A 25,402-nucleotide genomic window follows, 5' to 3' on the forward strand; every position below is an offset into this window, starting at 1 on the left:
CCAAGGGGGAGACCGGCAGAGCGCCCGTGGGCGAAGGAGAAATAACAACGGAGCCAAGCGAGCCACCAGGGAGACCAGCCCGTCGAACATCGGACCGTGGAAGGCCCGCAAGGCAGCCCAACGGACCCACCGGGACCAAGCCCCGCAAGGGGTCCACGGAGGCGCGGACAGCACCAAGCCGACCGCACCAAAGCCAGAGGGAAGCCCTCCGCCAGGCACAGTAAGACGAGTGGAAGATCAGTGGTAGCCCAGCAGCAAAACCACCGCCCCAGAAGGTCAGCCCCGAGCAAGCAGCAACCACCGCCCAAGAATCAGGCCTGCCGATGGAGGCAGGCCGGCAGAAAGGGGCGGCTCATCCCCGGCTCCAGGAGCGGGGGACCCAACCCTGGAATGAGAAGAACCCTGCCCGGCCAGTAGGCTTGAACCGCCTGCTCGCAACAGGAGCGGGTACCCTGGGCGGCGGCCCCGCTGGGAGCCACAAACCGGAAACGCCCCCCCGAGGATGCGAGATAACGCACAGGGGTCCAACAGAAGTCCATGCGCTGCCGAAGCGCCCAGGAGCACTCCGGCCCTGCCCAAGCGAATCCCGCAGCTCAGATGGCACGGGGGAAACGCGAACGACAGACCGCAAGGTCAAGCGACAGACAGGGCAACCACAAGGACCCGGGAGGAGAGAGCAGAATCCGGGCCGGAGGGCCGAGGCCCCCCCTGTGAACAAAGCCACTGGAGGCAGACTGAGTCGAGGCCCCAGGCGCCGAAACACCACCGGGGTCAGCGAGACCAGGCAACGAAGGCTAGATCCGACCCAGCCGGACCGCCCCCACCCAGCCGGACCCCGGGGGCCCGAAGGGGCAAGCCGGTGGCACCTACCCCAGCCGGACGACCGACCCGACCCAGACCTGGGGACACCGAATGCACCGGTGCGACAGATGGCAGGCCCGGAGGGACGTTAGTGGGATTCAAAACCCATGCCTCCAGAGGAGACTGCGCCTAAGACCCCTCGGCCACCGAAGCACGAGGGGCCGCGTGAACTCACGTAATCGCGTGTCAACCGTGCGCAGGGGCCATGCTATTCTCCGCCAGGCCCCCAACTACAGCAAATGGGCTGCCGAAGCGAGCACCCTACGACCCCCGAAGGCGTACAAGCCAGAGACGGGATCCGAAGGGGCCCCGACGGAGGAGAGACACCGCCTGATGTGAAGTCCACGAAAAAGAAGAGGCCGAGAGGAATCACCCCTCCCGACCGGGAGCGACAAGACCCACACCCGGCGAAGAACAACCCCCAGGCGGGCCAGGAGCACAGCTCCCACCCCCGGGCCGGGAGGCAAGGCCAACGGAAGTACCTGCCCCTGAGAGAGGGAACCCCCAGTCGCCGGCCGGCCCCACAGGCCGACCCCAGGCGTCCGGACAAACCAACAAGTGAGACCAAGGACGGCGCCCTGCCTACAGCATCTGGAATACCCAGGCGGCCTCCCTTCCAGGTACTAACCAAGCCCGACCCTGCTTAACGTCTGAGATCAGACGAGATCAGGTGCTTTCAGGGTGGTATGGCCGTAGCCGTCGAGAAGGCAAACGCCCCGGGGACAGCCGCGACCCAAGACGGGACGAAATGGAGGCCACGGCCCCCCCCGCCCCCGGGAACCCCCAGGAGAGAGAGGGCCGAAAGCCAGAACCTAGGGGCGACCCAAGGAAGACCGGGGAGCCGAAACTCGGGCCCGGATCCACAGGCGGATGGGGAGCCCGAAGGAAGGTCCGGGGGAGCGGGCCCCAAGGAAAAGCCGTCACCGTCGACAGGGACGCATATCCTTCCCCAGCAGTGCGTCCGAGCGTGCAAAGGAGACAAGTCCACCTCCCCAACGCCCAGCACAATGGACGCAGACAGAGGCCGGGAGACCGGAGCCATGCGCAGAGAACGCACCCCGAGAAAAAACCCGGGAATACCCCCGCCGCCGGCCGAGGGAAATACGCGCCCTAACGCGGGACAAAAAACACGCACTCGCGTGACTTCCCTGCGTAGGGGCCCTGCCGAACTGCACCACATCCAGGTCGGTTTAGGCACCGAGGCCTAGAAATCCCCGGACCGGGGACGCAACCGACCCCCAAGATCCGTCGAGGCGTGGAACCGCCTACAGGGCCCGGGCCTGCCCGGGACCGCTGCACCAACCCTCGGGCCACCCCCCCTCTGGACGAGAGGTAGACGAGGCGAGGAGGGGTCAAGGGGCCCCCGCCGCACAAGGCCAGAAGGGCAAGCGTCGGCAAACAGGGAGACCCCGCAGATGGAGACAGACGGGATCCATCTTCCCCCCCCCAAGGAGACCAGAAGGCCAGCCACCCGGCCACTCAAACTCCTCGGGTCCGGAGCAACCGGACGGCCTAGGACGAGCCAGGGCGTCAGAATGGGAAAACAGACACAAGGGATCTGACCCTACGTCGCACCGCGCACGCATAGGTCGCGCCAGTGAACCACAGAGAAGCAGGACAGGACACCTTGTTCAAATTTACACAAGGAAAGTAAGACAGTAGCTCAGACGTACAGGATGTGCATTCGACCCCGAGGACCGAACCGTGGTTTGTCAGCACCAAAGTCCGTACTCCAACTGTCAGTAGTAAACGCCACATCAAACAATGCTAACACCAAACATTGTGTTGCCTGCGACAGCCAGACCATGCTGGGCCGGACACATCAACAGCAGTGAAACAGCAACCACATCGTGCCAGTGACGCAGCAAAGAAATAAAAAATTGCCCTCACCGAGGAATGAACCCCGGACCCTTCGAGGAGGAGACAGACGCGCCCTAAATCACAGTCTTGAAAATTACCCCCCCTGGGATAATTCTACTGACCTGGCAGGATTCGAACCCTGGCCTGTGAGGGCTGTCCCCACCAAAGGAACAAGCCGTACCTCTGAGCTATAGCTCCTTGGTTGCACGCAGCGTTAAAAGTACCACAGCTGCTTCCCAGACCTACTTCGTGAGAAACTAGGAACCTCCCGTCAGTGCCGAAACCTGGGATTGAACCAGGGACCCTAGATGGTCGGTCTAACACTCCCCCAACTGAGACAGCCGGGGAATGCCGCGCAGCCAATCCCCGCCCCCGGGGGGCGGGGGGCGTTCGGAGTAAACCTCAGCTCCGTAAACCGCCGCGGCCCGTAGGGCCAAAAGACACGCTGGGAGGCGGCGGCGCACAGCAGCCGCGGAGAGAGCACCCGGCAGACAGCGGAGCCCCCGAGGACCCGTCGACAGGCAAGGTAGGCCATCCGTGATCAGGAAGGACCGTCGAAACCGGAACGGGCAGAAACCCAACACCTCCGTGAGGGAGCGTTAGCGCCTCGAGGCCGGGTAACACACGCTGCGCGTCCAGTGATTACGCCCGTCTTGCCGGGGCGCTGCCGCTCCAGGCATGGCCCCAGCTACGTTAACCACTGAGCCACCACCACGGAAGCCCAGAGCCGGCAAATGCCCTGCCCGTAAAAAAATGTATGTAATTGATAATTTCTCTACGGGAGAGGCGGAAACTGGCACGCCTAGCCAGCCCTCTCAATTCATCCCCCTACCGCAGCAATAATACATGTCGTGATCGACAAACTGCCGGCAGACAGGGGAGCAGCTCGAGTCCAATATCCTGTGCAACTCATTAGACAGCAAGAATGTTAGATTCAGGTCACTTACAACAGCTGCGTTTGTGAGCAGGAGACCAGCACACACATATGAGCATACACACGAAGGAATCTGCTGCGTAGGACCCAAATGCCCACATAGTGGCCAGGGCTCCTCAGTAACGACCTGGGGAACCAGGGAATGACTAAACACCCCATCATCCCCGGCCGCCCCCCCCCCCCCTGTAGACCCATGGCACGCTATAGCAGCACCTAACCGGCCCCACAGGACCGGGGGAAGGAAGAGGGGGGGGATTAGTAGGCCTAAGGCACTAGGGACCGCTAGAGCAGGTCCTCCACCCTAAACCCCAAGGGCCAGCTCACGCCGGCCCATCTTACCTGAACAGTGCTCTGGAGAGAATCGTGCAGAACAAAAAAAACAGGCTGATTGGTTGGGCCGGCCCGCCTCTTATAGAGGTCAGGTGGGACTGGTCGGCCATGTTGGGAGGGGGTGGGAGGTGGTTTCTTTTTGCTTTGGAGGGTTCTGTTGTGGAGCTGAAGCTCACTATGTAACTCAGGGGGCGAGGAAGACTAACGAGGAGGTAATTAAAGTCTACTGAATGCAACACACACTCCACACAATACCACTCTGTGCCACATAATAATAAGCTACATATTTCCACTGCACTCAATGTAACTTACACTCCAAACAATACCACTCAGTGCCACATAATTGAACTCCATAATTACACTCTACTGAATGCAACACACACTCCACACAATACCACTCAGTGCTACATAATTATATGCAACATAATTACACTGCACTCAATGTAACTTACACTCCAAACAATACCACTCAGTGTCAAATAATTACACACCACACAATTACACTCTACTGAATACAACTTACACTCCACAAAAAACCACTCAGTGCCACATAATTATATGCCACATAATTACAATGCAAAATACACTCCAAACAATACCACTGAGTGCCACATAATTACACGCCACACAATGACACTCTACTGAATACAACATACACTCCTCATAATGCCACTAAGTGCCACATAATCACATGCCACATAATTACACTGCATTCAATGCAACATATACTCCAAATACCACTCAGGGCCACATAGTTACACGCCACATAATAACACTGCACTGAATGCAACATACACTCTAAATACCACTTAGTGCCACATAATTACACGTCACAGAATAACACTGCACTCAATGCAACACACACTCCAAATACCACCCACTGCCACATAGTTACACACCACATAATTACACTGCACTCAATGCAACATACACTCCAAATACCACTCAGTGCCACATAATTACATGCCACATAATTAAAGTCTACTGAATGCAACACACACTCCACACAATACCACTCAGTGCCACATAATTACACACCACATACTTAAACTGCACTCAATGCAAGATACACTCCAAATACCACTCAGTGTCACATAGTTACACACCACATATTTACACTGCACTCAATGCAGCATACACTCCAAATACCCCTCAGTGCCACATAATTACACGCCACATAATTACACTGCACTCAATGCAACATACCCTCCAAATACCACTCAGTGCCACATAATTACATGCCACATAATTACACTCTACTGAATGCAACACACACTTCACACAATACCACTCAGTGCTACATAATTATATGCTACATAATTACACTGCATTTAATGCAACATACACTCCAAAAAATACCACTCAGTGCCACATAATTACACACCACACAATTACACTCTACTGAATACAACTTACACTCCACAAAAAACCACTCAGTGCCACATAATTATATGCCACATAATTACAATGCAAAATACACTCCAAACATTACCACTCAGTGCCAGATAATTACATGCCACACAATGACACTCTACTGAATACAACATACACTCCTCATACTGCCACTAAGTACCACATAATTACACGCCACATAATTACACTGACTCAATACAACATACACTCCAAATACCACTCAGTGCCACATAGTTACACGCCACATAATTACACTGCACTCAACGCAACATACACTCCAAATACCACTCAGTGCCACATAATGACACGCCACATAATTACACTGCACTACATGCAACATACATTCCAAACAATGCCACTCAGCACCACATAACGACATGCCACATAATTACACTGCACTCAATGCAACATACACTCCGAATACCACTCAGTGCCACATAATTACACACCACATACTTAAACTGCACTCAATGCAAGATACACTCCAAATACCACTCAGTGTCACATAGTTACACACCACATAATTACACTGCACTCAATGCAACATACACTCCAAATACCACTCAGTGCCACATAATTACACGCCACATAATTACACGCCACATAATTACAGTCTACTGAATGCAACACACACTCCACACAATACCACTCAGTGCCACATAATTATAAGCTACATATTTCCACTGCACTCAATGTAACTTACACTCCAAACAATACCACTCAGTGCCACATAATTAAACTCCACATAATTACACTCTACTGAATGCAACACACACTCCACACAATACCACTCAGTGCTACATAATTATATGCTGCATAATTACACTGCACTCAATGCAACATACACTCCAAAAAATAGCACTCAGTGCCACATAATTACACACCACACAATTACACTCTACTGAATGCAACTTACACTCCACAAAAAACCACTCAGTGCCACATAATTATATGCCACATAATTACAATGCAAAATACACTCCAAACAATACCACTCAGTGCCACATAATTACACGCCACACAATGACACTCTACTGAATACAACATACACTCCTCATAATGCCACTAAGTGCCACATTATTACACGCCACATAATTACACTGCATTCAATGCAACATATACTCCAAATACCACTCAGTGCCACATAGTTACACGCCACAAAATTACACTGCACTGAATGCAACATACACTCCAAATACCACTTAGTGCCACATAAATACACATCACATAATTACACTGCACTCAATGCAACACACTCTCCAAATATCACTCATTGCCACATAGTTACACGCCACATAATTACACTGCACTCAATGCAACATACACTCCAAATATCACTCAGTGCCACATAAATACACACCACATAATTACAGTCTACTGAATGCAACACACACTCCAAACAAAACCACTCAGTGCCACCTAATTATAAGCTACATATTTCCATTGCACTCAATGTAACTTACACTCCAAACAATACCACTCAGTGCCACATAATTACACTCTACTGAATGCAACACACACTCCACACAATACCACTCAGTGCCACATAATAACAGGCCACATTATTACACACTACTGAATACAACGTACATTCCAGACAATACCACTCAGTGCCACATAATTAAACAACACATAATTACACTGCGATCAATGCAACATACACTCCAAATACCCCTCAGTGCCACATATTTACACGCTACATTATTACACTGCACTACATGCAACATACACTCCAAACAATACCACTCAGTGTCACATAATTACACACCACACAATTACACTCTACTGAATGCAACTCACACTCCACAAAAACCACTCAGTGCCACATAATTATGTGCCACATAATTACAATGCAAAATACACTCCAAACAATACCACTCAGTGCCACATAATAACACGCCACATTATTACACACTACTTAATACAACATACATTCCAGACAATACCACTCAGTGCCACATAATTACACACCACATAATTACACTGCGATCAATGCAACATACACTCCAAATACCCCTCAGTGCCACATATTTACACGCTACATAATTACACTGCACTACATGCAACATACACTCCAAACAATACCACTCAGTGCAACATTATTAAACTCCACATAATTACACTCTACTGAATGCAACACACACTCCACACAATACCACTCAGTGCTACATAATTATATGCTACATAATTACACTGCACTCAAAGCAAAATACACTCCAAATACCACTCAGTGCCACATACTTATGTGCTACATATTTACACTGCACCTATTCGCAACGTACAATCCAAATAGCACTCAGTGCCACATAATTACACACCACATGATTACACTGCACTACATGCAACATACACTCCAAACAATACCACTCAGTGCCACATAAATAAATGCAACATAATTACACTCTACTGACTGCAACACACACTCCACCCAATACCACTCAGTGCTACATAATCATATGCTACATAATTACACTGCACTCAATGCAACATACACTCCAAACAATACCACTCATTGTCACATACTTACACACCACATGATTACACTCGACTGAATACAACATACACTCCACACAATACCACTCATTGCCACATAATTATATGCTACATATTTGCAATGCAACATACACTCCAAACAATACCATTCAGTGCCACATAATTACACGCCACAAAATTACACTCTACTGAATACAACATACACTCCTCATAATGCCACTCAGTGCCACATAATTATATGCTGCATAATTACACTGAGCTCAATTCCACATACACTCCAAATACCACTCAGTGCCACATAATTACAAACCACATAATTACACTGCACTCAGTGCAACATACACTCAAAATACCACTCAGTACCACATATTATGTACTACATATTTACTCTGTGCTCAACGCAACATACGCTCCAAATACCACTCAGTGCCACATAATTATACGCCAAATAATTACACTGCACTCAATGCAACATGCACTCCAAATACCACTCAATGCTACATAATTACACTCCACAGAATTACACTGCATTTAATGCAACATACACTCCAAATACCACTCAGTGTCACATAATTACACATCATATAATTACACTACACTCAATACAACATACACTCCAAATACCACTCAGTGCCACATAGTTACACGCCACATAATTACAATGCACTCAACCCAACATACACTCCAAATACCACTCAGTGCCACATAATGACACGCCACATAATTACACTGCACTACATGCACCATACATTCCAAACAATACCACTCAGCACCACATAACGACATGCCACATAATTACACTGCACTCAATGCAACATACACTCCGAATACCACCCAGTGCCACATAATCACATGCCAAATAATTACACTGCGCCCAACGCAACATACACTCCAAATACCACTCAGTGCCACATAATTACACACCACATACTTAAACTGCACTCAATGCAAGATGCACTCCAAATACCACTCAGTGTCACATAGTTACACACCATATAATTACACTGCACTCAATGCAACATACCCTCCAAATACCACTCAGTGCCACATAATTACACGCCACATAATTACACTCTACTGAATGCAACACACACTTCACATAATACCACTCAGTGCTACATAATTATATGCTACATAATTACACTGCACTTAATGCAACATACACTCCAAAAATACCACTCAGAGCCACATAATTACACACCACACAATTACACTCTACTGAATACAACTTACACTCCACAAAAAACCACTCAGTGCCACATAATTATATGCCACATAATTACAATGCAAAATACACTCCAAACATTACCACTCAGTGCCACATAATTACACGCCACACAATGACACTCTACTGAATACAACATACACTCCTCATACTGCCACTAAGTACCACATAATTACACGCCACATAATTACACTGACTCAATACAACATACACTCCAAATACCACTCAGTGCCACATAGTTACACGCCACATAATTACACTGCACTCAACGCAACATACACTCCAAATACCACTCAGTGTCACATAGTTACACACCACATAATTACACTGCACTCAATGCAACATACACTCCAAATACGACTCAGTGCCACATAATTACACGCCACATAATTACACGCCACATAATTACAGTTTACTGAATGCAACACACACTCCACACAATACCACTCAGTGCCACATAATAATAAGCTACATATTTCCACTGCACTCAATGTAACTTACACTCCAAACAATACCACTCAGTGCCACATGATTAAACTCCACATAATTACACTCTACTGAATGCAACACACACTCCACACAATACCACTCAGTGCTAAATAATTATATGCTACATAATTACACTGCACTCAATGCAACATACACTCCAAAAAATACCACTCAGTGCCACATAGTTACACGCCACATAATTACACTGCACTGAATGCAACATACACTCCAAATACCACTTAGTGCCACATAATTACACTTCACATAATTACACTGCACTCAATGCAACATACACTCCAAAAAATACCACTCAGTGTCACATAATTACACACCACACAATTACACTCTACTGAATACAACTTACACTCCACAAAAAAACCACTCAGTGCCACATAATTATATGCCACATAATTACCATGCAAAATACACTCCAAACAATACCACTGAGTGCCACATAATTACACGCCACACAATGACACTCTACTGAATTTGTATTTGTATTTGTACTGGGTTTTATATCGCGCCTGCTCACCGACAGGTCTCAAAGCGCTACTAACCAAGTGCAGCAACAAGAAGCACGATGAGTATAGAGAGATTCTAGAATGCCAGAAACTAGGAAGTAAATGCATCTTTGAAGAGTAGAGTCTTCAAAGACTTCCTGAAGTGGAGAAGGTTGGGCTCTCTACGAAGCACCTCCGGTAGCTTATTCCAGATTATCGGAGCCTGAACTGAAAAAGCTCTGCCTCCTTTGGTTGCCAGCTTAAAGCGTGGGCAGGACAGCAGAAAGGAACCGGAGGATCGTAGGGCGCGCTTGGGTTTGTATAATTCAAGTCTCTCTTTTATATAGGCTGGCGCCTGTCCATGGATTGCTTTGTGACAGATGCACAAGCTCTTAAACTCAACTCTTTGCACCACAGGCAACCAATGAAGCCTGTAGAGCAAGGGGGAGGCATGAGTCCGCCTTGGCACACGAAATATCAGGCGTGCTGCGTCATTCAGAGTAACCTGAAGACGATTGGATAGGTTTTTTGGGAGGCCAAGATATAGCGCATTGCCATAATCAATTCTCGACACTATTGTAGCCGAGACAATGGTTCGTAGCATATTCCATGAGAGTAAGGGAACAAGCTTCCGCAATTTCCTGATTAGGTTAGTACAAGAACCAACTACAGCAGACACTTGGTTAGCCATCGAGAGTTCCTGATCGATCTTCATGCCGAGGCTCTTAACACTAGGACAGGGTCTTGGAGTGGGTCTGAGTTCTTGTGGCCAAAACAGATCGTTCCAGGGAGAGGTCAAGGTTGAAACTACAAGAACCTCTGTTTTGTCTGGATTGATTTTCAGTAAGTTGGACGACATCCAGTTCACTGTAAATCGCAGTATGTCTTGGGCTGTGGACTGAGCTGATGATGTATTGTCGATACTCAGCAGCAGCTGAGTATCGTCGGCATAGTTAAAAACTTTACAGTTCATATTTGCCAGGGACTCTATCAATGGCTGCAGGTACAGATTGAATAGGAGTGGAGAGAGCGCGGAGCCCTGCGGGACTCCGCAAGATAAAACACCCTCACCGGAGACCTGATCTGCAACCTGGATTCTCTGCGTCCTCCCAGATAGGAAGGCTGTTAGCCATTCGAGGGCTCGCTCTCCTATCCCGAGCCGAGTCAGTCTGCCCAGGAGCAATGCATGGCTGACAGTATCAAACGCCGCTGAAAGGTCTAGTAATATCAGGGCGCTTGGATTTTTGCTGTCAGCCATGCATCTGAGCTCATCCAGTACAGACAACATTACCAATTCTGTACTATGGTGGGCCCGAAAGCCAGCCTGCCTCTCCTGGAGAAGATGGTGAGATTCCAGGAGGGATGACAGAGATTTTAGCACGTGCTGTTCCAACACTTTTGACAGAAATGGCAGCTGAGAAATAGGTCTGTAGTTCTTCAGGCTGGATGGATCTGCCCCGGGCTTTTTTAACAGGGGTCTGACGCGTGCCTCTTTAAAGGAGGTAGGTAATGCGCCAGTCGCTAGTGAGGTGTTCAGAAGGTGTAAGATCTGATCTTCTAGGATCGGGATTGCTAGTCGGAGGATATCGGGTGGACACGGGTCAGCAGGTGAGCCTGACTTAATGGATGCCACCAGTTGTGTCAGGGTGGTAGGGTCAATTTCAGGGAAACTGGTAAGAATAAGATTTGGAGGATTTAGAGGGGGTAGTTGTTCGATGTGTGAGACTGGATTATCCTTCTTAATATCAGACAAGATAATCGCAACTTTTTCAAGGAAATATCCCTGAAAGGTATCACAGTTGATCGAGATGTCATTCTTTTCCTCCTTCACACTTAACTCTTTCAAGATTTGAAAGGTTTCTCTCTGAATGTTTGTGGCATTGTTTATACGTGTCTCATAATAGTCCTTTTTAGCTAAGACGATAAGCTTTTTGTATGTTTGAAGCGACATTCTATATAGTTCCCTATCAGTGTCCTTTTTGGATTTCCTCCAGCCTCTTTCGAGGCAACGGAGTTTTCTTTTGTGTTCACGTAGGTTTTGGGTGAACCAAGGGGCTCCTTTCTCAACACCTTTTACTCTTTGTACCTTTTCGGGGGCTAACTCATCGATTGATTTCTTGAGAGTAGTCGTAATTGCATCATACATTGAGTCAAGGTCAGAGCCACCTTGAAAGACTATGGAAGCCTGTTTGTATTTGGGCAGAGTTTTGGCCAAGGTGTCAGAGTTTACTTTTTTCCATTGGCGTACATTTTTGGTTTTTAAAGGGAGTTTAGCCTGGATATTATTTAGCGGAACGTTGTACAGTATTAAATGGTGATCCGACCAAATACAGGGTGTAATACTTGTAATGGTCACCTTTGGCATAGAGGACCAGATAAGGTCGAGGATATGGCCTTTTTTGTGGGTAGGAGCTTCCACAAGTTGTACTAAACCAAAGGCGGTCATAGTAGTCTGTAGTTTCTGTGCTAGCGGATCTTGATCGCTTTTATCCCAGTGGATATTGAAATCCCCAGTTACCAGGATGTTTTTATAGCGTGTGCATAAATCTGATAGTATAGGAAGAAAAAGGTCGTTGAATTTCGAGGTGCTTTGGGGTGGGCAATACACTGTTAAGATGGTAAAACAGGAATTATTCATGGTAATTTTTATCCCTAGGATGTCGACGGTACTTATAGTCTCCGATAAGATTTTGGTTACCGTGAACTGCTTTTTGAAGATCGTTGCTACACCCCCCCCTCGGACCCCCTCTGGTCGGTTGTGCCAGATCATATCATATCCACTAGGAAGGGCGGCGATGATATCCGGGGAAGAGGCATCGCTCAGCCAGGTTTCAGTGAGTGTCAGGAAATCGATAGTCTCGTCCTGTAAGAGAGTATAGATTTCTAGATGATGTTTCTGCAATGACCTGGTATTAAGGGTAGCTAGCTTAAGGGGGGGTGAAGGGTGAGGAATCTTACTACTGGGTCTGTACAGAATGTTAAGTTCCTCCAACGTGGCATATATAACAGGTGAAAGTGCATGGCTGCCGGATTGCAATACTAGGAGATCCCCAGAGGAGTAGCTGATGCGAGTACCAGAGTCCCTATGCCCTATGGCCGGTCGTGCGCGGACGGGCGCAGACGGGCAGGACTCTGGCACGACTCCGGCGCAGATCCGGCGCTCCCGCTGATCGCGTCCGCTGCGCGGAGTCATCTCTGCCCGTTTTTATGGCGCCTGAAATCGCGTCACAAATAGCTGCCTGACCTAAGATGGCCGCCAAAACCGGTACTCTGCTCTCGGCGTCGATACTCGGCCGAGAGCAGGTCCGATTCGGAAAGCAGGGGTTCAAATACTGTTTTAGCGCAAGGGGGTCAACAGGGGGGTCGCAAACACCTATTACAATCAGGTGCACAAAAATACAATTTTCCGCAGTTTCAGTTCGTTAAAAACAGATTAAGATTTTAAGAATACTAGAGACCTCCCGGCTTCCGCCTCAGGAGGGTGAGAGATGCGTGCAGGTTAGAAAATTCAACATACACTCCTCATAATGCCACTAAGTGCCACATAATCACACGCCACATAATTACACTGCATTCAATGCAACATATACTCCAAATACCACTCAGGGCCACATAGTTACACGCCAGATAATTACACTGCACTGAATGCAACATACACTCCAAATACCACTTAGTGCCACATAATTACACATCACATAATTACACTGCACTCAATGCAACACACACTCCAAATACCACTCACTGCCACATAGTTACACACCACATAATTACACTGCACTCAATGCAACATACACTCCAAATACCACTCAGTGCCACATAATTACACGCCACATAATTACAGTCTACTGAATGGAACACACACTCCACACAATACCACTCAGTGCCAAATAATTATAAGCTACATATTTCCACTGCACTCAATGTAACTTACACTCCAAACAATACCACTCAGTGTCACATAATTACACTGTACTGAATGCAACACACACTCCACACAATACCACTCAGTGCCACATAATAACACGCCACATTATTACACACTACTGAATACAACATACATTCCAGACAATACCACTCAGTGCCACATAACTACACACCACATAATTACACTGCGATCAATGCAACATACAATCCGAATACCCCTCAGTGCCACATATTTACACGCTATATAATTACACTGCACTACATGCAACATACACTCCAAACAATACCACTCAGTGCAACATTATTAAACTCCACATAATTACACTCTACTGAATGCAACACACACTCCACACAATACCACTCAGTGCTACATAATTATATGCTACATAATTACACTGCACTCAATGCAACATACACTCCAAATACCACTCAGTGCTACATAATTACACTCCACAGAATTACACTGCATTTAATGCAACATACACTCCAAATACCACTCAGTGTCACATAATTACACGTCACATAATTACACTGCACTCAATACAACATACACTCCAAATACCACTCAGTGCCACATAGTTACACGCCACATAATTACACTGCACTCAACGCAACATACACTCCAAATACCACTCAGTGCAACATAATGACATGCCACATAATTACACTGCACTACATGCAACATACATTCGAAACAATACCACTCAGCACCACATAATGACACGCCACATAATTACACTGCACTCAATGCAACATACACTCCAAATACCACTCAGTGTCACATAATTACACATCACATAATTACACTGCACTCAATACAACATACACTCCAAATACCACTCAGTGCCACATAGTTACACGCCACCTAATTACACTGCCCCCAACGCAACATACACTCCAAATACCACTCAGTGCCACATAATTACACACCACATACTTAAACTGCACTCAATGCAAGATACACTCCAAATACCACTCAGTGTCACATAGTTACACACCACATAATTACACTGCACTCAATGCAACATACACTCCAAATACCAGTCAGTGCCACATAATTACACGCCACATAATTACACGCCACATAATTACAGTCTACTGAATGCAACACACACTCCACACAATACCACTCAGTGCCACATAATTATAAGCTACATATTTCCACTGCACTCAATGTAACTTACACTCCAAACAATACCACTCAGTGCCACATAATTAAACTCCACATAATTACACTCTACTGAATGCAACACACACTCCACACAATACCACTCAGTGCTACATAATTATATGCTGCATAATTACACTGCACTCAATGCAACATACACTCCAAAAAATACCACTCAGTGCCACATAATTACACACCACACAATTACACTCTACTGAATGCAACTTACACTCCACAAAAAACCACTCAGTGCCACATAATTATATGCCACATAATTACAATGCAAAATACACTCCAAACAATACCACTCAGTGCCACATAATTACACGCCACACAATGACACTCTACTGAATACAACATACACTCCTCATAATGCCACTAAGTGCCACATTATTACACGCCACATAATTACACTGCATTCAATGCAACATATACTCCAAATACCACTCAGTGCCACATAGTTACACGCCACATAATTACACTGCACTGAATGCAACATACACTCCAAATACCACTTAGTGCCACATAATTACACATCACATAATTACACTGCACTCAATGCAACACACACTCCAAATACCACTCATTGCCACATAGTTACACGCAACATAATTACACTGCACTCAATGCAACATACACTCCAAATACCACTCAGTGCCACATAATTACACACCACATAATTACAGTCTACTGAATGCAACACACACTCCAAACAAAACCACTCAGTGCCACCTAATTATAAGCTACATATTTCCACTGCACTCAATGTAACTTACACTCCAAACAATACCACTCAGTGCCACATAATTACACTCTACTGAATGCAACACACACTCCACACAATACCACTCAGTGCCACATAATAACACGCCACATTATTACACACTACTGAATAGAACGTACATTCCAGACAATACCACTCAGTGCCACATAATTACACAACACATAATTACACTGCGATCAATGCAACATACACTCCAAATACCCCTCAGTGCCACATATTTACATGCTACATTATTACACTGCACTACATGCAACATACACTCCAAACAATACCACTCAGTGTCACATAATTACACACCACACAATTACACTCTACTGAATACAACTTACACTCCACAAAAAACCACTCAGTGCCACACAATTATATGCCACATAATTACAATGCAAAATACACTCCAAACAATACCACTCAGTGCCACATAATAACACACCACATTATTACACACTACTGAATACAACATACATTCCAGACAATACCACTCAGTGCCACATAATTACACACCACATAATTACACTGCGATCAATGCAACATACACTCCAAAAAATACCACTCAGTGCCACATAGTTACACGCCACATAATTACACTGCACTGGATGCAACAAACACTCCAAATACCACTCAGTGCCACATAATTACACGCCACATAATTACAGTCTACTGAATGCAACACACACTCCACACAATACCACTCTGTGCCACATAATAATAAGCTACATATTTCCACTGCACTCAATGTAACTTACACTCCAAACAATACCACTCAGTGCCACATAATTGAACTCCATAATTACACTCTACTGAATGCAACACACACTCCACACAATACCACTCAGTGCTACATAATTATATGCAACATAATTACACTGCACTCAATGTAACTTACACTCCAAACAATACCACTCAGTGTCACATAATTACACACCACACAATTACACTCTACTGAATACAACTTACACTCCACAAAAAACCACTCAGTGCCACATAATTATATGCCACATAATTACCATGCAAAATACACTCCAAACAATACCACTGAGTGCCACATAATTACATGCCACACAATGACACTCTACTGAATACAACATACACTCCTCATAATGCCACTAAGTGCCACATAATCACACGCCACATAATTACACTGCATTCAATGCAACATATACTCCAAATACCACTCAGGGCCACATAGTTACACGCCAGATAATTACACTGCACTGAATGCAACATACACTCCAAATACCACTTAGTGCCACGTAATTACACATCACATAATTACACTGCACTCAATGCAACACACACTCCAAATACCACTCACTGCCACATAGTTACACACCACATAATTACACTGCACTCAATGCAACGTACACTCCAAATACCACTCAGTGCCACATAATTACACGCCACGTAATTACAGTCTACTGAATGCAACACACACTCCACACAATACCACTCAGTGCCACATAATTATAAGCTATATATTTCCACTGCACTCAATGTAACTTACACTCCAAACAATACCACTCAGTGCCACATAATTACACTCTACTGAATGCAACACACACTCCACACAATACCACTCAGTGCCACATAATAACACGCTACATTATTACACACTACTGAATACAACATACATTCCAGACAATACCACTCAGTGCCACATAATAATAAGCTACATATTTCCACTGCACTCAATGTAACTTACACTCCAAACAATACCACTCAGTGCCACATAATTAAACTCCATAATTACACTCTACTGAATGCAACACACACTCCACACAATACCACTCAGTGCTACATAATTATATGCTACATAATTACACTGCACTCAATGCAACATACACTCCAAAAAATACCACTCAGTGCCACATATTTACACACCACACATTTACACTCTACTGAATACAACTTACACTCCACAAAAAACACTCAGTGCCACATAATTATATACCACATAATTACAATGCAAAATACACTCCAAACAATACCACCGAGTGCCACATAAATACATGCCACACAATGACACTCTACTGAATACAACATACACTCCTCATAATGCCACTAAGTGCCACATAATCACATGCCACATAATTACACTGCATTCAATGCAACATATACTCCAAATACCACTCAGGGCCACATAGTTACACGCCACATAATTACACTGCACTGAATGCAACATACACTCCAAATACCACTTAGTGCCACATAATTACACATCACATAATTACACTGCACTCAATGCAACACACACTCCAAATACCACTCACTGCCACATAGTTACACACCACATAATTACACTGCACTCAATGCAACATACACTCCAAATACCACTCACTGCCACATAATTACATGCCACATAATTACAGTCTACTGAATGCAACACACACTCCACACAATACCACTCAGTGCCACATAATTATAAGCTACATATTTCCACTGCACTCAATGTAACTTACACTCCAAACAATACCACTCAGTGCCACATAATTACACTCTACTGAATGCAACACACACTCCACACAATACCACTCGGTGCCACATAATAACACGCCACATTATTAAACACTACTGAATACAACATACATTCCAGACAATACCACTCAGTGCCACATAATTACACACCACATAATTACACTGCGATCAATGCAACATACACTCCAAATACCCCTCAGTGCCACATATTTACACGCTACATAATTACACTGCACTACATGCAACATACACTCCAAACAATACCACTCAGTGCAACATTATTAAACTCCACATATTTACACTCTACTGAATGCAACACACACTCCACACAATACCACTCAGTGCTACATAATTATATGCTACATAATTACACTGCACTCAATGCAACATACACTCCAAATACAACTCAGTGCTACATAATTACACTCCACAGAATTACACTGCATTTAATGCAACATACACTCCAAATACCACTCATTGTCACATAATTACACGTCACATAATTACACTGCACTCAATACAACATACACTCCAAATACCACTCAGTGCCACATAGTTACACGCCACATAATTACACTGCACTCAACGCAACATACACTCCAAATACCACTCAGTGCCACATAATGACATGCCACATAATTACACTGCACTACATGCAACATACATTCCAAACAATACCACTCAGCACCACTTAATGACATGCCACATAATTACACTGCACTCAATGCAACATACACTCCAAATACCACTCAGTGTCACATAATTACACGTCACATAATTACACTGCACTCAATACAACATACACTCCAAATACCACTCAGTGCCACATAGTTACACGCCACATAATTACACTGCACTCAACGCAACATACATTCCAAATACCACTCAGTGTCACATAATGACACGCCACATAATTACACTGCACTACATGCAACATACATTCCAAACAATGCCACTCAGCACCACATAACGACATGCCACATAATTACACTGCACTCAATGCAACATACACTCCGAATACCACTCAGTGCCACATAATTACATGCCAAATAATTACACTGCGCCCAACGCAACATACACTCCAAATACCACTCAGTGCCACATAATTACACACCACATACTTAAACTGCACTCAATGCAAGATACACTCCAAATACCACTCAGTGTCACATAGTTACACACCACATAATTACACTGCACTCAATGCAACATACACTCCAAATACCACTCAGTGCCACATAATTACACGCCACATAATTACAGTCTACTGAATGCAACACACACTCCACACAATACCACTCAGTGCCACATAATTATAAGCTACATATTTCCACTGCACTCAATGTAACTTACACTCCAAACAATACCACTCAGTGCCACATAATTAAACTCCACATAATTACACTCTACTGAATGCAACACACACTCCACACAATACCACTCAGTGCTACATAATTATATGCTGCATAATTACACTGCACTCAATGCAACATACACTCCAAAAAATACCACTCAGTGCCACATAATTACACACCACACAATTACACTCTACTGAATGCAACTTACACTCCACAAAAAACCACTCAGTGCCACATAATTATATGCCACATAATTACAATGCAAAATACACTCCAAACAATACCACTCAGTGCCACATAATTACACGCCACACAATGACACTCTACTGAATACAACATACACTCCTCATAATGCCACTAAGTGCCACATTATTACACGCCACATAATTACACTGCATTCAATGCAACATATACTCCAAATACCACTCAGTGCCACATAGTTACACGCCACAAAATTACACTGCACTGAATGCAACATACACTCCAAATACCACTTAGTGCCACATAAATACACATCACATAATTACACTGCACTCAATGCAACACACTCTCCAAATACCACGCATTGCCACATAGTTACACGCCACATAATTACACTGCATTCAATGCAACATACACTCCAAATATCACTCAGTGCCACATAAATACACACCACATAATTACAGTCTACTGAATGCAACACACACTCCAAACAAAACCACTCAGTGCCACCTAATTATAAGCTACATATTTCCACTGCACGCAATGTAACTTACACTCCAAACAATACCACTCAGTGCCACATAATTACACTCTACTGAATGCAACACACACTCCACACAATACCACTCAGTGCCACATAATAACACGCCACATTATTACACACTACTGAATACAACATACATTCCAGACAATACCACTCAGTGCCACATAATTACACACCACATAATTACACTGCGATCAATGCAACATACACTCCGAATACCCCTCAGTGCCACATATTTACACGCTACATAATTACACTGCACTACATGCAACATACACTCCAAACAATACCACTCAGTGCAACATTATTAAACTCCACATAATTACACTCTACTGAATGCAACACACACTCCACACAATACCACTCAGTGCTACATAATTATATGCTACATAATTACACTGCACTCAATGCAACATACACTCCAAATACCACTCAGTGCTACATAATTACACTCCACAGAATTACACTGCATTTAATGCAACATACACTCCAAATACCACTCAGTGTAACATAATTACACGTCACATAATTACACTGCACTCAATACAACATACACTCCAAATACCACTCAGTGCCACATAGTTACACGCCACATAATTACACTGCACTCAACGCAACATACTCTCCAAATACCACTCAGTGCCACATAATGACATGCCACATAATTACACTGCACTACATGCAACATACATTCGAAACAATACCACTCAGCACCACATAATGACACGCCACATAATTACACTGCACTCAATGCAACATACACTCCAAATACCACTCAGTGTCACATAATTACACATCACATAATTACACTGCACTCAATACAACATACACTCCAAATACCACTCAGTGCCACATAGTTACACGCCACATAATTACACTGCACTCAACGCAACATACACTCCAAATACCACTCAGTGTCACATAATGACACGCCACATAATTACACTGCACTACATGCAACATACATTCCAAACAATGCCACTCAGCACCACATAATGACATGCCACATAATTACACTGCACTCAATGCAACATACACTCCGAATACCACTCAGTGCCACATAATTACATGCCAAATAATTACACTGCCCCCAACGCAACATACACTCCAAATACCACTCAGTGCCACATAATTACACACCACATAATTACACGCCACATAATTACAGTCTACTGAATGCAACACACACTCCACACAATACCACTCAGTGCCACATAATTATAAGCTACATATTTCCACTGCACTCAATGTAACTTACACTCCAAACAATACCACTCAGTGCCACATAATTAAACTCCACATAATTACACTCTACTGAATGCAACACACACTCCACACAATACCACTCAGTGCTACATAATTATATGCTGCATAATTACACTGCACTCAATGCAACATACACTCCAAAAAATACCACTCAGTGCCACATAATTACACACCACACAATTACACTCTACTGAATGCAACTTACACTCCACAAAAAAACACTCAGTGCCACATAATTATATGCCACATAATTACAATGCAAAATACACTCCAAACAATACCACTCAGTGCCACATAATTACACGCCACACAATGACACTCTACTGAATACAACATACACTCCTCATAATGCCACTAAGTGCCACATTATTACACGCCACATAATTACACTGCATTCAATGCAACATATACTCCAAATACCACTCAGTGCCACATAGTTACACGCCACATAATTACACTGCACTGAATGCAACATACACTCCAAATACCACTTAGTGCCACATAATTACACATCACATAATTACACTGCACTCAATGCAACACACACTCCAAATACCACTCATTGCCACATAGTTACACGCAACATAATTACACTGCACTCATAGATGGCAGACAAAGTGCATTCTCCCCCCACCACACTGCATGCTTTACAAGGTCCCAACCCCACATCAAACTCGGGAGTCGTACTTGATTTTCTGCAGTGTGCTGCTTGTTTATTAAAATTTAAGTTCTCTGGTCAATTACCTCATTGACCCACCAATCTCTTTATTCATTCGTACATATTCAAATACAGTATTTAGGAATAAACTTGCACTTATAATACAATATATACATTCACCGCCCATTCCGCTGGGCCTTTTATTTGACTTCAGGGTTGCGCCAGCAGGCCACAATCCAGATCACCTGCCCCATACGTTAACCCCCTTCTGGTCAACAGAGCCGCAGGTGAGGAAAGCGCCCACTTGGGCAACCAGCGGCCTCTGGGGTAGGGCTGAAAAGCCAAGGCCACCAGCAGGTCGGCCCCAACTCTCCCGCCAGCCCAGAGTCCATACTGATTTAGCAAACCTGTTCAGAGTTAACTGTCTCTAGACAAGAAGTTCCCGTGGTATTCTTGTCCGGAACCCCGCTACTGCCCTAATCGAATCCTTATTAATAGGGATGGGTGGGTGGGTGTCTTCTCTTGGAGACGTCCGACTCCTGGATGATCAGCGGACAAAGAGGGGGCCTCTAGGCTGGTCGCGGGCTTTTAAGCCTCGCGCCCTACTAACACTTCCGGGGCGTACCTCGTCCTTTGTTTCCATTGGTCCTGACGCGACGCTCACTTCCGGGTCACGCGACCCGGAAGTGACCCGGCTCCGGGTCGGCCCTTTGGCTGCCACTAACGACGCCATTCCCCGATGGGGGTTGGCGCCTTCCATAGATGGCAGACAAAGTGCATTCTCCCCCCACCACACTGCATGCTTTACAAGGTCCCAACCCCACATCAAACTCGGGAGTCGTACTTGATTTTCTGCAGTGTGCTGCTTGTTTATTAAAATTTAAGTTCTCTGGTCAATTACCTCATTGACCCACCAATCTCTTTATTCATTCGTACATATTCAAATACAGTATTTAGGAATAAACTTGCACTTATAATACAATATATACATTCACCGCCCATTCCGCTGGGCCTTTTATTTGACTTCAGGGTTGCGCCAGCAGGCCACAATCCAGATCACCTGCCCCATACGTTAACCCCCTTCTGGTCAACAGAGCCGCAGGTGAGGAAAGCGCCCACTTGGGCAACCAGCGGCCTCTGGGGTAGGGCTGAAAAGCCAAGGCCACCAGCAGGTCGGCCCCAACTCTCCCGCCAGCCCAGAGTCCATACTGATTTAGCAAACCTGTTCAGAGTTAACTGTCTCTAGACAAGAAGTTCCCGTGGTATTCTTGTCCGGAACCCCGCCACAGGACGAGGAGCTTACTGGCGGACTCGACCTCCCCCCCCCTGCGCTCAAGAGCTTCGGAGACGGCTCCTAGGACTGTTTCTATGAATATCTCCATACCCGCCTCCGACAAGTGGACTCCGTCCTTTGCATATAACTCCGGCCTTTCTGCCTGAATTAATTTATGGCGAATCGCTTTAATACTCGATTGTTTCAGGATTTCCGCCACCGATTGGTTCAGTCTTTTGACAGATCTGTTTATTGCCTTTATGGGTGCGCCCCGAGCCCACACGAGTCTCGGGATGACTTCCGACCACAGTACTATGGCTTCTGGGAAAATGTTTTTGATGGCTGCTAGGGTAGAAAACAGGGATTCCTTCACTTCTCTCCTCCCGCCTGGAATCATGTCGTTGCCTCCGCAGTGCAACACGAATACGTCTGGTGAAGGCATGCCTTTTGCCAGAGCCGCTTTTACATCCCTCGGGACGTCCGCTAGGCGCTGCCCGCCTATTCCCACCCAATGATGGTCACAACCTCGCATCATGGTCACCCTGTCCCTGAGTGTCTTTTCGAAGTGCGCCCCGGCCCTGCGAATGAAGGAGTGGCCGCACCAACAGATTTGGTTTCTCTTAGGGGAGGTACCTAAAGTAAATATGAAGAGTAAATGTGAAGAGATACAGGCAGTCGATTCTCACAAAAGGGAACGCAAGCGAAAGATACGTCAGACTAATTGCGGGCGGATATAACGTTCATAACAAGATGATTTCCAGCGACCCAACCTTTTGATTACCTGTTCGGATAGGCCTAGGCCAGCAGCCATTGTCGCTGCTCCAATTCTAAACGAATGTGATGTAAATTCGGCCGGATCCACTCCGATCCGTGCCAAGGCCATTTTTACTACCCGAGTGAACTGGAACCTGGTAAGGGGTAACCCATTCTCATGAATCAAGAGTCTATCCTCAGTTCCTTGGGGCCTAACTTGGAGAAATACCCTCAGCAAATTGACCGGACAGAAGGGCTCACCCTCTACTCTACCCAGTTGTAACCAGGTACCTCTACCCAGCGGATCCGTTTTCGATCTCCGCACCCTTAGCCGTAGGACACCGTTGAACTCGATTATATCAGAGCACCTCAGACCCCCTTCCCTATCTGATTTAGACGCCGGGAGTAATTCTGAAATTCTCAGAGCCCCACAAAAAGCTAAGGTATAGGCCACCCGGAACAACTGTGTCTCATACTGGGAGAAGCATACGAAAGGGAGAGCTCCTAAGATTTTTACCAGTTTTTCTACGTTTATCGGCCTCCTACAATCTTTCTCCCCGGGCGCTAGGCGCTCCCAACCTCTCATTGCTCTTCTAACTCTCTGGTCTTTAGTCGTATCAGACACCCCCCGTAGACCCGCATAGAATGCTAAAGCCGACAGCTGCCTTTTCATGAATGCTACCGACCTCGCTTGCTCTTTCTGCTGCACGATGAAACCTAATACACTCTGGGGGGCAAAGATGTCCGCTACACCCACACCCCTCAGGTATGCCATATACGACTCCCATGACCTCTGATACATACTCATAGTCCTTGGAGCCAAGGATGCAGATATCAACTCGGGGGCTGTGGGGCACCAAACTTCCATAGCTCCGCTGGGAAAGCTGACATTGACG

The 25,402-nt window shown here is 45.6% G+C and overlaps 1 pseudogene; it reads right to left on the minus strand.

The window, feature by feature from the left end:
- Positions 1-1,440: 1,440 nt before the first annotated feature.
- LOC147732386 (5S ribosomal RNA) lies at positions 1,441-1,559 on the minus strand (annotated as a pseudogene).
- Between the last annotated feature and the right edge of the window lie 23,843 nt (positions 1,560-25,402).

Source organism: Lissotriton vulgaris, chromosome 2_1, assembly GCF_964263255.1.
Source record: "Lissotriton vulgaris chromosome 2_1, aLisVul1.2, whole genome shotgun sequence".
Classification (NCBI taxonomy): Eukaryota; Metazoa; Chordata; class Amphibia; order Caudata; family Salamandridae; genus Lissotriton; species Lissotriton vulgaris.